The sequence below is a fragment of the Macrobrachium nipponense genome, chromosome 35 (genome assembly GCF_015104395.2).
Source record: "Macrobrachium nipponense isolate FS-2020 chromosome 35, ASM1510439v2, whole genome shotgun sequence".
Lineage (NCBI taxonomy): Eukaryota > Metazoa > Arthropoda > Malacostraca > Decapoda > Palaemonidae > Macrobrachium > Macrobrachium nipponense.
Genome location: NC_061096.1, coordinates 760,953 through 774,284, shown reverse-complemented (window position 1 = coordinate 774,284; position 13,332 = coordinate 760,953).

The window sequence follows — 13,332 nt, the reverse complement described above, 5'->3', positions numbered from 1 at the left end:
TGTACATGCATGCGCCTTGAGACGAAATATAACAAGAACTTGCTACAAGAGATATTGTTGATATCATTGCTTAGTCAATTAAAATTATCTTTAAAAGAAGCTCTTGCTAAGCAAAAGAAAACATTTAAGCAAGCAAAGAGGGAATCCTTTATTAGATATATAAGTTAATTAAAATATGATTCACCTATGTCATTAGTCTGGAACAGAATCCGAAAGCTGCAAGGGAAATTTTCTCCACCTCCCTTGCCTATTTTGAAAATTGATGGCTTACTCATATCTGATTCTGGAGAAGTTGCAGAAACCTTTGGTAAGCATTTCTCCAATGTATCTAGTGCCCTACATTACTCCCTCCTGCATTCAGGAATATTAGGGAACGGTACCACGGTTGTTCCTCTAGTTAGTAAATTCAGTCATATAATCTTCCTTTCACCATGAAAGAATTGGATCATGCAATCTTGTTACCTTCCCCAACATCTGCTGGGGAAGATGATATACTGTACTCAATGATTTTTAATCTGCCTAAAAGTACAAAATAATTTCTTTTAGACATTTTTTAGACATTTTAAACTGTTTTTGGCTTTCCGGAACTTCACCAGATTTTGATTATTGTACCTGTTTTAAAACCTTTTAAAGATTCCTTCCTTCCTAAGAATTATAGGCCAATTGCTCTAACTAGTTGTGTTAGCAAGATTTATGAGAGAATGGTCAATGTTCGACTTGTGTGGTATTTGGATTCAAAGAATCTTTTATCTACTAATCGGCAGTTTGGCTTTAGGAAAAATAGAAGTACTTCTGATCCTTTGATGCTCCTTACTCGGGAGATACAGAATGCTTTTGCTGTGCAAAACCAGACCGTTGCAGTGTTCTTTGACCTAGAAAAAGCCTACGACACTACCTGGCGAGGGGGTATCCTTATGCAACTTGTAGAGTGGGGTGTTGTGGGTAATTTTTTCTATTGTCTTAAAGATTTTTTTGTCAGGAAGCGTCCAACACTCTTTTATGTAGCTGTCAACGGCCTACTAGAACAAGTTCCTGATGATTATGCAATAATCTGTAGCAAGTCTACAGCTGTCGAAGCTTGTCAAAAGATCCAGACTGCTATTAATGCTTCAACATTATGGGCTAGTGCTAAAGGGTTCAAATTTTCACCAGAAAAAAACCAAAGCTATACGATTTTGCCGATTAAGAAGAGTGGAAGAGATCCCTACACTGTTTTTAAATGATTTGATTTTACCTTATGAAGATAGCATTAAGTATCTAGGTGTTACATTTGATAAGAAATTAACTTTTACTCAACATGTTAATGAAGTTGTATGTAACGTGAAGCTTTGTCTTAATATTCTTAAAGTTGTGTCTAATATTAATTGGGGGGCAAATCGAATCACCCTTTTGATGATGTATCAGGTTTTATGCCTAAGCAAAATTGATTATGGTTGCCAAGTTTATGGTTGTGCGTGCAAGACAACACTGCAGAAATTAGATGTTGTCCATAATATGGCTTTACGTATTTGTACGGGAGCCTATAGAACTTCTCCAGTAGAAAGCCTATATGTTGAGTCAGGTTTTCCCCCACTATTTATCCGTAGGGAGGAATTAGGCTTGAGAGTCATATCAAGAGTACTTACATCAAAGCTGAACCCTAATTATAAGTACGTTAGAGAACCAACTGATAGAGCCCCAAATAGACCTAGACTGCCAAAGCCGCTTGAAGTTCGACTAGCAATCTCTGCCAGGGAGGTGGGATTACTACCCCTGCAGTAGCTGAAATTTGTTTCGCACCTCAAAGTTTCCTCCTTGGAATAGGGCCACGCTTAGAAATCTGCCCAATTAGGGACAGCAGGAGCAACAGTTCTGCTGATCAGTTTGAGGGCAAGTTTCTTGGATCATGCCTCTTAATGAGAGAATGCCTTGTATGAAGTCATTGGGCTTCAGCACGGCATATCATTCCCGTGCTGAAGCGTGGTGACGGGCAAGAGGGCTCTCGAACTGGGGAATTTTTGTTTTTCCTCAGGTTTGACTCTAAATTTCTCTCATCCTATTTCTATTACTTATAATTGTTTCATTCTTCATATTTATCAACTTTCTCCAACCTTGCTGTCAAACTCTTACCCATTTCACTGTCCAGATGATTTTTTTGGGGGACAATTCATATCTGGGATTGGAAATTTTTTCAAAATCAATTGTGGGAGCTGTGGTGGTCTTTGCCAACTACCCGATAATGTTTGGACACCTTGGAATGTCAGTATTTCCATACTGGGATGCGGGACTATTCTCCAACCAAAACTTGGCCTTCGGATTCCAGGGGTTGGCCGGTTTCATAGAGATAGGACTCTCGGCATTCTGTCCGGTTTGCCTGCCACTATGATTAGAGTGGGGATGATTGTATTCCTGTAATGCTCTCAGTCCCATCAAGCGGGTTTGGCATACACTTGAGCCACTCTAATCATAGTGGTACCATCCCTTTGTGGTAGGGTAGGGAGTGACATTTGGGAAGCAGCTCTCGCAGGTGTCATTGGTGGGAGAAATTAATTTCATGAAAGGGTAAGGGGTTCTCTTTTGGGATGTCAGACAGTCTTAATTTTTTTTTTCTTTCCCCAAACTAATTTAATGACGGAAATTAATGTTTCTAATACCCCTGATCGAATGGCGAACCTCAGACACTGTTTGACGACCTCTGCTAATTTAATTAGGGAAAACTCTGTTGATGACCTCGGAATAGGAAGGAACCATTCTATTGATATTCCAAAATTGAGTAATCTGGGTAACCGCAAGGAAAACTTCGAATCCTTCATGTTACCCAAAGTTCCAATAGAGACAAATTATGATAATATATAAAGATTTAAGTGTTTTATGGATCTATAACAGAAATAAGAATGAAACTGGAAGATACAAAATGGGGATTCATGATATCTTACAATAGTCATGATGAAGCATTTAATGCAATATGTAATGTTAATAATATCAAAATTAATAAACTTGAATATAATGGCTGCTCTTGCGACAAGGTACCAAAGATTTGGATGTTTATAGGACCTGCGGACTGGTTTGAAAAAGATGCTGATTTAGTTATGCCTTCCCAGAGGAAGCCAAAACCACCGATGTGGCTTGTAGCTGAATCTCAGGGGGTTACAGGGAACTATTTCAAAATATGCAAATTAATTCAGAAAAAAAGTAGGAACTATTGCACCAGGAGATATATCTCGTTTTGGAAAAAATAGTTACCTATCCATGCCAAATCATGCACACAGTCTGTAATACTATCCAACCTTAAAACAAATGATGATGATATTAAGTTAGATGTCAAACCCCACCTAAATTTTAGCTACGGAAGGGGAGTAGTTTTTAACAAAGATCTGTATGAATTTACAGAGGAGGAGATACTGGCCATGTGTCCACTAAATGTATGGAAAGTACACAAAAGTCCCGGGTACATCAATGATTATCCTTACTTTCCAGGATGCTGGTGTACCTTCCCGTATTATTATTGAAAATGAAGTTATTAAAGTTCGACCATTCAAGCAGAAGCCACTGCAATGTTTTTAATTGTTTAAATTTGGACACCCGTCAAAAGTTTGCAAAAAACGAAAAAATGTGTGGTTATTTGCTCTAAATCTTACCATGGAGAATGTGCACTTGATGCCAGGTGTTTAAATGCAGCTCAAATCATAAATCCACTGACCCGGAGCTGTGAGCTGTATAAGTCCGAAGAAGCTGCCTTAACAAAATCCAATTTAGAACATATAAGTGTGGGATATGCCAAAAGACTAGTTATAAATCAAGTAGTTATGCAAAGGCACTTAAATCAAAAAACCCACCTAGCACTGCCAATAGTTCTATAAAAAGAAATATACCATCCAATGATAAAATGCTGCATGATGAGGTAAGCATATTGCCTTCTGAGGCTTTGCCACAATGTATTAACAGTGGGGCATTGCCCATCCCCGTACTACCTTCGTCCCCCAATTACAATTAGTAGTAAAAACCTCTCTCAGGTGCCGATGTCCTTGCCTGATTTGATGGAGGTTCCACTTAAAACCAACTTGCCTGGTGCACCTGTTGTGGGGAAGGGAAGGTGCAAAACCTAGAAGCCCACCACCTATTATCGAAAAGAGAGAGACCTCCATCTCTCTCACGCCCCTTCCATCAGAAACATTAAGCTATGACGTCAAATAAATTTGATGTTTTATCTGTTGATGTTTCTGATCAACTGAAGATAACTTGAATAAATCAGAAATTCAAGTTGAGGTCCACCAACCGCCTCAACAATAGATCAAAAGGGACACAAAGAAAAAAGACAAACGTAAAACCCAATATATCAAGACCATCTCTAAAGAAACCTACAGGAAATAAAAAAATTTTTTTTTTGTTAGATTAAAAGTTGCCAGTGGGAAGACCTCATCCAAGATGTCTTCCAGAAGTGATCCATAGTTTTCTCCTCCATTTTGCAGTGGAATTGTCAGGGTTTAAGGGCCAAATATGAAGAACTTAAGCTACTAATTCATGAGCATTCCCCCATAATTGTATGTCTACAAGAGAGCAAGCTTGATGCTAATACTCCTTGTTCCTCGGAGAGTATATTAGCTATAGAACACCATATAATCAACAAGCAGGGAGCCATGGCGGAAGTCTCATTTACGTTCGTCGAGATGTTCCCCAAATATCTTTGTCTATTCGTACACCCCCCCTGCAGGCAGTGGTTGTACAGATTGATATAGGAAGAAAATATACAATATGCTTTCTGTACCTACCTCCAAATGATAATATTTTTGTATGATAATTTAGTAGAGGTGATTCAACAACTCCCCCAACCTTTTCTCTTATTGGGAGATTTGAATGGTAGACATCCTTTATGGGGCGATGTTTTAGCAAACACAAGGGGCAATTAAATATTATTCATCAATTGTGGAAAATGATGGTTTGGACTCCTTAATACAGGAGAGCCCACACATTTTCATGTCCAGACAGGTACCTTGTCATGCATTGACCTATCAATCGCAAGCTCTAATTGCCTTCTCGATTTCGATTGGAGGACATTAGATGATTGGCATACTAGTGATCATGCACCAATCATTATAAGCACCAACAATGGTCCACCTTCACAGAGATCGCCACGATGGAATCTTGACAAGGCAGACTTGGGTAGATTTCGTGAGCTAAGCGAAATTGAAGGGAATGCAGAACAGTTTGAAAATATTGATGATGCCATAGACATGCTGAATGGAACCCTTCATACAGCAGGAGTCAATTCAATTCCCAAAACAACAGGTTATTCAAACGACGACCAGTCCCCTGTGGTCTTCAGAACTAACTGCCCTGCACAGAGCCACAAGAAGGTCTTTAACCCGATTGCGCAGACGCCGTACTGAGGAGAATTTAATTACATACAAGAAATGTAGAGCACAGTTCCGTCGTGCCATGAAAGAAGCTAGGCGCCAGTCTTGGGTGTCTTTTGTTTCCTCCATTAACAGTAGAACACCACCATCTTCTGTGTGGAGGAAAGTGAAAAAGATAGCAGGCAAATTCACCCCCCCCCAACCCACCACCATGTTGAAGGTGAATGATCAGTATGTGACTGGGAGCAACTGACGTTAGCAATGCCCTGGCGGATCATTTCTCAAATGTATCACGCAAGTGTGAAGCAGCTCCTGGTCACCAGTTTAGGAGCAATGAAGAAAAGAAAATTTTAAATTTTGCAACAGGAAGGGAAGAGTCATACAACTCTCCTTTTACTGAAAGAGAATTTTGACTCCGCACTTGCTACAATGTAATGATACAGCCCCTGGACCCGATGAAATTCCATATGCAATGATTAAACATGTACCTGTTAATACAAGTTGTTATTTTAAGCATTATTAACAGAATATGGGATGATCATAGTTATCCAAGTGTTTGGGAACTAGCCATTATTTTAGCCTTTTTAAAAACCTGGTAAGGATAAGTTTTTAGCTGCAAAACTATCGACCAATTGCATTGACATCTTGTTTATGTAAGATCATGGAGAAGATGGTCAATGTAAGACTGGTATGGTACCTGGAAAAGAAGGGTATTTTATCACCTATCCAGTGTGGATTTAGAAAAATGCATTCAACGACTGATGTGTTGATGCGACTGGAATCCTCTATTTGTGAAGCCTTTGCTTCCAAACAGCACCATGTAACAGTCTTTTTTGATCTTGAGAAGGCATATGATACTGCATGGAAATATGGTATACTTAAAACCATTCATGAATTGGGGTTACGAGGAGAGTTACCATTGTTCATTCAATCATTTGTTTCACATAGATTTTTTCAAGTCAGAGTGGGGAAACTCTATCAGAGGAGATGTCAGGAAGAAGGAGTTCCCCAGGGTAGTGTGCTAAGTGTAACACTATTTGCACTAGCCATTAATGGGATATCCTCTGTCATTCCAAGATATTCTCTCAACATATTTGTAGATGATCTCTCCATATCATTTGCTGGATCTAGAATGTCGATGGTTGAGAGAAAACTACAACTCTCAATTGACAAAATTATTCAGTGGGCTGATATGAATGGATTTAAGTTTTCGACAAACAAAACTACTGTTGTCCATTTCTGTCGTATTTCGGAGTACATCCTGACCCGGATATATACATCAAAGGCCAACGGATCCCATGTGTAAATGAAGCTAGATTTTTAGGTTTGATATTTGATTGCAGGTTGACATGGGTTCCTCACTTAAAGGCGTTAAAAGTTAAGTGTCTTGAGGCTCTGAATCTTTTAAAAGTATTGTCACATACTTCATGGGGGCAGACCACAAAACTATTTTAAAATTATACAAGGCCTTAATTTTTTCTAAAATTAGTTATGGGTGTGAAATATACTCCTCAGCCACCCAAGCAGATTAAAGGTATTAGATTCTATACACCATGCTGGTATTAGACTGTCTACAGGAGCGTTTAGAACTTCGCCTATTCCAAGTCTCCTTGTTGACGCTGGAGAATTAACTTTAGACCTTTACCGAAAGTCTTCTATATCGGTATTGGTTTAGGTTGCAAAGACTTCCCAAATTCTTTAGCTTGTCAGACTGCAAATTTTGTAAGGCATTTTAGATATTTTTGAGTACACCCAAAATCTCCTCAACCTTATGGTTTTCGGGTAAAACAATTAATAAACGGTCTTGATATAGCAAGAAATAGAGTTCTTCCATTCAAGATATCAGCAACCCCTCCATGGAAATTACCAGATATATCTTTTTTGTAAATATTTTATTGGTATAAAAAAGAACATGACTGAATTAGAAGCCAGGTCTCTCTTTCGTGAACATGTCGAAGAACATAAGGAATCTACTTTTTATATTACAGATGGCTCCAAATCTGATGCTGGCGTTGGATTTGGAGTATATAGTGGTTCTTTTAATTGTAGAGGTGCACTTCCTCTAGTATCTTCCATATTTACTGCAGAACTATATGGCATATTAACCGCTATTGAGAAAATAGCATTAAAAGATGAGGGCAATTTTACCATTTTTAGTGATGCAAGAAGTGTCCTTCAAGCTTTAGAAGTTTTTAATTCTAGTAACCCTTTGGTTTTAAAGATTTTAGAGTGGCTTTTTATTATTGGTCTGAAAGGCATAACTGTTCGATTTTGTTGGGTTCCGGCACACGTAGGTGTGTGTGGAAATGAGGAGGCAGATTCACTGGCAAAGAATGCTGCAGCTGAGTTGCTACCAAGAAGGTATCCCATTCCATGTAATGATTTTTTACCTACAATTAAGAATTTTATTTGTAATAATTGGCAAAAGCATTGGGAAAGCTTAGCCGATAATAAGATGAGAGAAATAACAAATGTTATATCCCCTTGGAAATATAACGTGATGCCCCGAAAGTGGGAGACTACTCTTTGTCGTCTCCGAGTTGGTCACACTCGGATGACACATGAGTTTTTGCTAGCTGGCCAACACCAACCATATTGTGGAAACGACTGTTTGATAATACCCTTGACCGTGAAGCATTTGTTGACTGAATGCCCCACTTATAGCACGGAAAGAAATAGATACTGTTTGAGGCTCGAGGTGAGGATGGCAGGTTCATCCTTGCCAAGATTCTTGGACTGATGTGTCATACAATGCAAGTGGCAATTTTTAGATTTATTTCAGAAGCAGGTCTTCTGAAAGCTATTTAACTTTTACAATGATATTTTGCTTTTTATGGTTTTAATTGCATATAATTTTATTCTTTATTTATAATAAACGATATCGGCGTCAATGACCTTCGATGTCAGGATGCCAGAGAACTAACAATCATTCATTCATTCATTCATTCTTGGATCATGCTTTTGAACATGGTCCCCCTGATCCCAACTCCTTGACGAGGTGGGGGGCTTAGGGATCCCCCACTGCAGAGAGAGTATGCCCTTTTTATGCCTAACCGCTCTATGCTGTGGATCCAACTGATCATTGGGACCTTTAACTCCTTTACTCCTCCTCTCTTAAATTTTCCCATTTCCCTCCTTCTTCTTTCGTTGACGACCTTTGCATAGATTTGGACTATTGAATTGACTGCTCTTTTAACTTGATGGAGGTGGAGTTGGACGGCATGCCACTCCACCCGTAAAACTAGAGTACCTGACGTGGTTGAGCGAGGGGAATTTTTATGTCAAAGCCATGCCCACAGTGCTGGGTCCGATCTCTTGGGACTGACGACCCTTAAGGCACTGTGGGTATGGCGTGATCACAGAGATGAGGCCGACATGCTCTCATGAGAGAGAGAGAGAGAGATTAAACGGGAAGGGTTGCAAATATTAAGACAAAAGAAAGGAAGAGAGGATTTTTTCCATTATTCATGAATTGATAAAATGAAATAAAAGTGAAATTGAAGCATGAGCTAGTAAATGCAAAGAGTGCAGATATCATCATAAGCATCAGGGTTAGACCAAATTCAGTCTCATTTCATACAGTGAACAAATTAGAACTTCCGAACATCATTGGTCAAGGAAGGTAATACAAAGAAATAAATTATAGGATTAACTGACATATATCCTTGTATAAATAACATTAAGCCTTCAAATAAATAAGATTTGATACATTTACAAATAAATAAAAAAAAATATTGATGGGAATATGAGTCACTTTATGATTGTATGTTTCAGACGATATATCTTCTGCTTCAAATTAGCTTCAAGGATTCCATAGATTGTAATGTCTCGGGTCAGCAAAGCGCGAACAACAGTCATTTAAAAGCATATCTGTATCATTTCTCTACTTTATGTTGCCAAAGTAATAAATAGTAAAAACCAAGGTAATCGAGCAGATTTTCGAAGCTCTCGTTTGTATATAGATTTCTAAAATATATTGACAATAATAATAATAATAATAATAATAATAATAATATAATAATAATGTGGCGCGTGGAGGAGTGGGTTAGGTCATCAATAGACTTAAGTCAAGTTAAGCAACATTGGGGCTGGTCAGTCGTTGGATAGGTGACTGCTCTCCTCGCGTTGATTCCTTGGGAAGGATCTTTACCATAATTTCCTCAGTCTACTCAGCTGTAAATGAGTACCTATCCCTGATGGGGTAGGGTCCAGCTATGGGTTAAATAGCAAAACTCAGCAATGATGGAAAGAAATGAAGGAATAAACGACAACGACGTAAATGGAACCTCTGGCAACAGAGGAGCCTCGTCCGGCAACCAGGTATTCAACCCAATTGTAGGGGAAGACGGTCAGGTACTTGGAGGTCGTCATCCAGCAACTGATCACCACAACGACATTAATCAACAGCCTGAGATTGGAGCTACAGAGGCAAAAAGGAAGAAATGGACAAGAGTAAGAAAATAAGGAAATATGGAGATGCTACTACATCATAAGCAAACCCGACGGAGAGAGGTGATATAAGAATAAGATTGTCACCATCTGGAATGATAGGAATAACACCCCCCAAACAGAGCAGAGGCTGGCAGACCAAGTAAGGAACATAAAGAAAAAGAACTGGCTCTCCCCAACAGAAAGAGAAGAACTGGAAAGGGAAATGTCACACGACAACGAATTACATGAAGACAAACTGAGAGACGATGCCACAGAAGACGACAGGGGGGATGAGGTATCAAAAGCAACGACACACGCAAGAAACCCCACCCGACGAAGTAACAGAGAGGACGGAATGGGTAGAAAGATTAGACAATGGATAGAGCCAGATACAGAGAGAACAAAGATCCCCTCCATGAAAGCCTACAACACCAAGAAAAATTAAGGGAGAAAACAAGTGAGGTCAATGAAATAATGGGCCTAATACACACCACCAGTATCACAGAAACAAATAACTTGACATATGCAGGAGCAAGATTAGTAGCAGAACTGATGGGGATTCGAACACCAACACCACCGTCACAACCAACCCAACAGAAACCAAAACAGCAACCTCCTTGGAAAAGCTCTTGGAAAGCAAATCATGGTGATGAGATCTGACTTGAGTAAACTGAAAGAGATGGCAAAAAAAGAAAAAAAGGCTAAGAAGCAAGAAAACAAGGGAGGAACTCAACGAGAAATACAAACTACAAGAGAGGGGACTAAACAACACAATAGAAGATGTAAAACAGAGGCTTAAGGCCAAGCACACAAGATCCAACGGTACATGAAAACATAAGGGATACCAACAGAACAAACTATTTGGAACCAACCAGAAAAGACTATACAGCCAACTAAGAGGGGAAGACAACCACCCAGAAATTCCTGAAGCCAAACCAAGTAAGAGACTATGGGAAAACATATGGAGCAATCCAGTATCACACAACAAACATGCAACATGGCTCCAGGAAGTCAAGGAAGAAGAAACAGGGAGAATAAAACAAAGATTCACAGACATCACGACAGGACACAGTCAGACACCAACTAAAGAAAAATGCCAAACTGGAAAGCCCCAGGTCCCAATGAAGTCCATGGATACTGGCTCAAAAACTTCAAGGCCCTACACCCACGAATAGCACAACAACTCAGCATTGTATCTCAAATCACCAAGCACCCAAATGGATGACCACAGGAAGAACATCCTTAGTACAAAAAGACAAGAGTAAGGGAAATATAGCCAGTAACCACAGGCCTATCACCTGCCTAACAATAATGTGGAAGTTACTAACAGGTATCATCAGCAAAAGGCTATACAACTACCTAGAGGAGACAAACACCATCCACCAACAGAAAGGCTGCAGAAGGAAGTGTAGGGGCAGAAAAGCCAGCTCCTGATAGACAAAATGGTAATGAAGAACAGTAGGAGAAGGAAAACCAACCTAAGCATGGCATGGATAGACTATAAGAAGCCTTCGACATGATACCACACACTGGCTAATAGAATGCTGAAAATATATGGGGCAGAGGAAAATACCATCAGCTTCCTCAAATGTACAATGCGCAACTGGAATACAATACTTACAAGCTCTGGAATAAGACTAGCAGAGGTTAATATCAGGAGAGGGATCTTCCAGGGCGACTCACTGTCCCCACTACTCTTCGTAGTAGCCCATGATTCCCATGACTAAAGTACTACAGAAGATGGATGCGGGTACCAACTCAAGAAAAAGAGGCAAACAAAATCAACCATCTGATGTTCATGGACGACATCAAGCTGTATGGTAAGAGCATCAAGGAAATAGATACCCTAATCCAGACTGTAAGGATTGTATCTGGGGACATCAGGATGTAGTTTGGAATAGAAAAATGCGCCTTAGTCAACATACAAAAAGGCAAAGTAACAAGAACTGAAGGGATAAAGCTACCAGATGGGAGCAACATCAAACACATAGATGAGACAGGATACAAATACCTGGGAATAATGGAAGGAGGGATATAAAACACCAAGAGATGAAGGACACGATCAGGAAAGAATATATGCAGAGGACCTCAAGGCGATACTCTCAAAACTCAACGCCGGAAAAATATGATAAAAGCCATAAACACATGGGCAGTGCCAGTAATCAGATACAGCGCAGGAATAGTGGAATGGGCGAAGGCAAAACTCCGCAGCATAGATCAGAAAAACAGGAAACAAATGACAATACACAAAGCACTACACCCAAGAGCAAATACGGACAGACTAATAACATAACACGAAGGAAGGAGGGGAGAGGACTACTAAGTATAGAGGACTGCGTCAATATCGAAAACAGAGCACTGGGGCAATACCTGAAAACCAGTGAAGACGAGTGGCTAAAGAGTGCATGGGAAGAAGGACTAATAAAAAGTAGACGAGGACCCAGAAATATTACCAGACAGGGAGAGACAGAAAGAACAGAGGACTGGGCACAACAAACCAATGCACGGACCAATACATGAGACAGATTAAAGAACTAGCCAGCGATGACAATTGGCATGGCTACAGAGGGGAGAGCTAAAAAAGAAGGAAACTGAAGGAATGATAACAGCGGCACAGATCAGGCCCTAAGAACCAGATATGTTCAAAGTACGATAGACGGAAATAACATCTCTCCCATATGTAGGAAGTGCAATACGAAAAATGAAACCATAAACCACATAGCAAGTGAATGCCCGGCACTTGCACAGACCGTACAAAAAGAGGCATGATTCAGCAAAAGCCCTCCACTGGAGCCTGTGCAAGAAACATCAGCTACCTTGCAGTAATAAGTGGTACGAGCACCAACCTGAAGGAGTGATAGAAAACGATCAGGCAAAGATCCTCTGGGACTATGGTATCAGAACGGATAGGGTGATACGTGCAAACAGACCAGACGTGACGTTGATTGACAAAGTCAAGAAGAAAGTATCACTCATTGATGTCGCAATACCATGGGACACCAGAGTTGAAGAGAAAGAGAGGGAAAAAATGGATAAGTATCAAGATCTGAAAATAAAAATAAGAAGGATATGGGGATATGCCAGTGGAAATCGTACCCATAATCATAGGAGCACTAGGCCAACGATCCAAGCATCCCTGAAAAGGAATCTAGAAAAACTAGAGGCTGAAGTAGCTCCAGGACTCATGCAAGAAGAGTGTGATCCTAGAAACGGCACACATAGTAAGAAAAGTGATGGACTCCTAAGGAGGCAGGATGCAACCCGGAACCCCACACTATAAAATACCACCCAGTCGAATTGGAGGACTGGTGATAAAGCCAAAAAAAACCAAAATAAATAAATCAAATAATAAATAAATAATAATAATAATAATAATTTGGGAGTGTTAACATTATCACAGACTTCTGAATAGAGCAGCCCACCTCAAGTACAAAAACATTCTGCCAGTCAGAGTCGAAGGAAATAACACTACAGTATGACGTCTCACATTATAAGATTATACCGGAACGAACAATTCTTGAATTTGTGACACAGTTTTCCTTGATGTAAAATGTTTGAAGAAGGCACG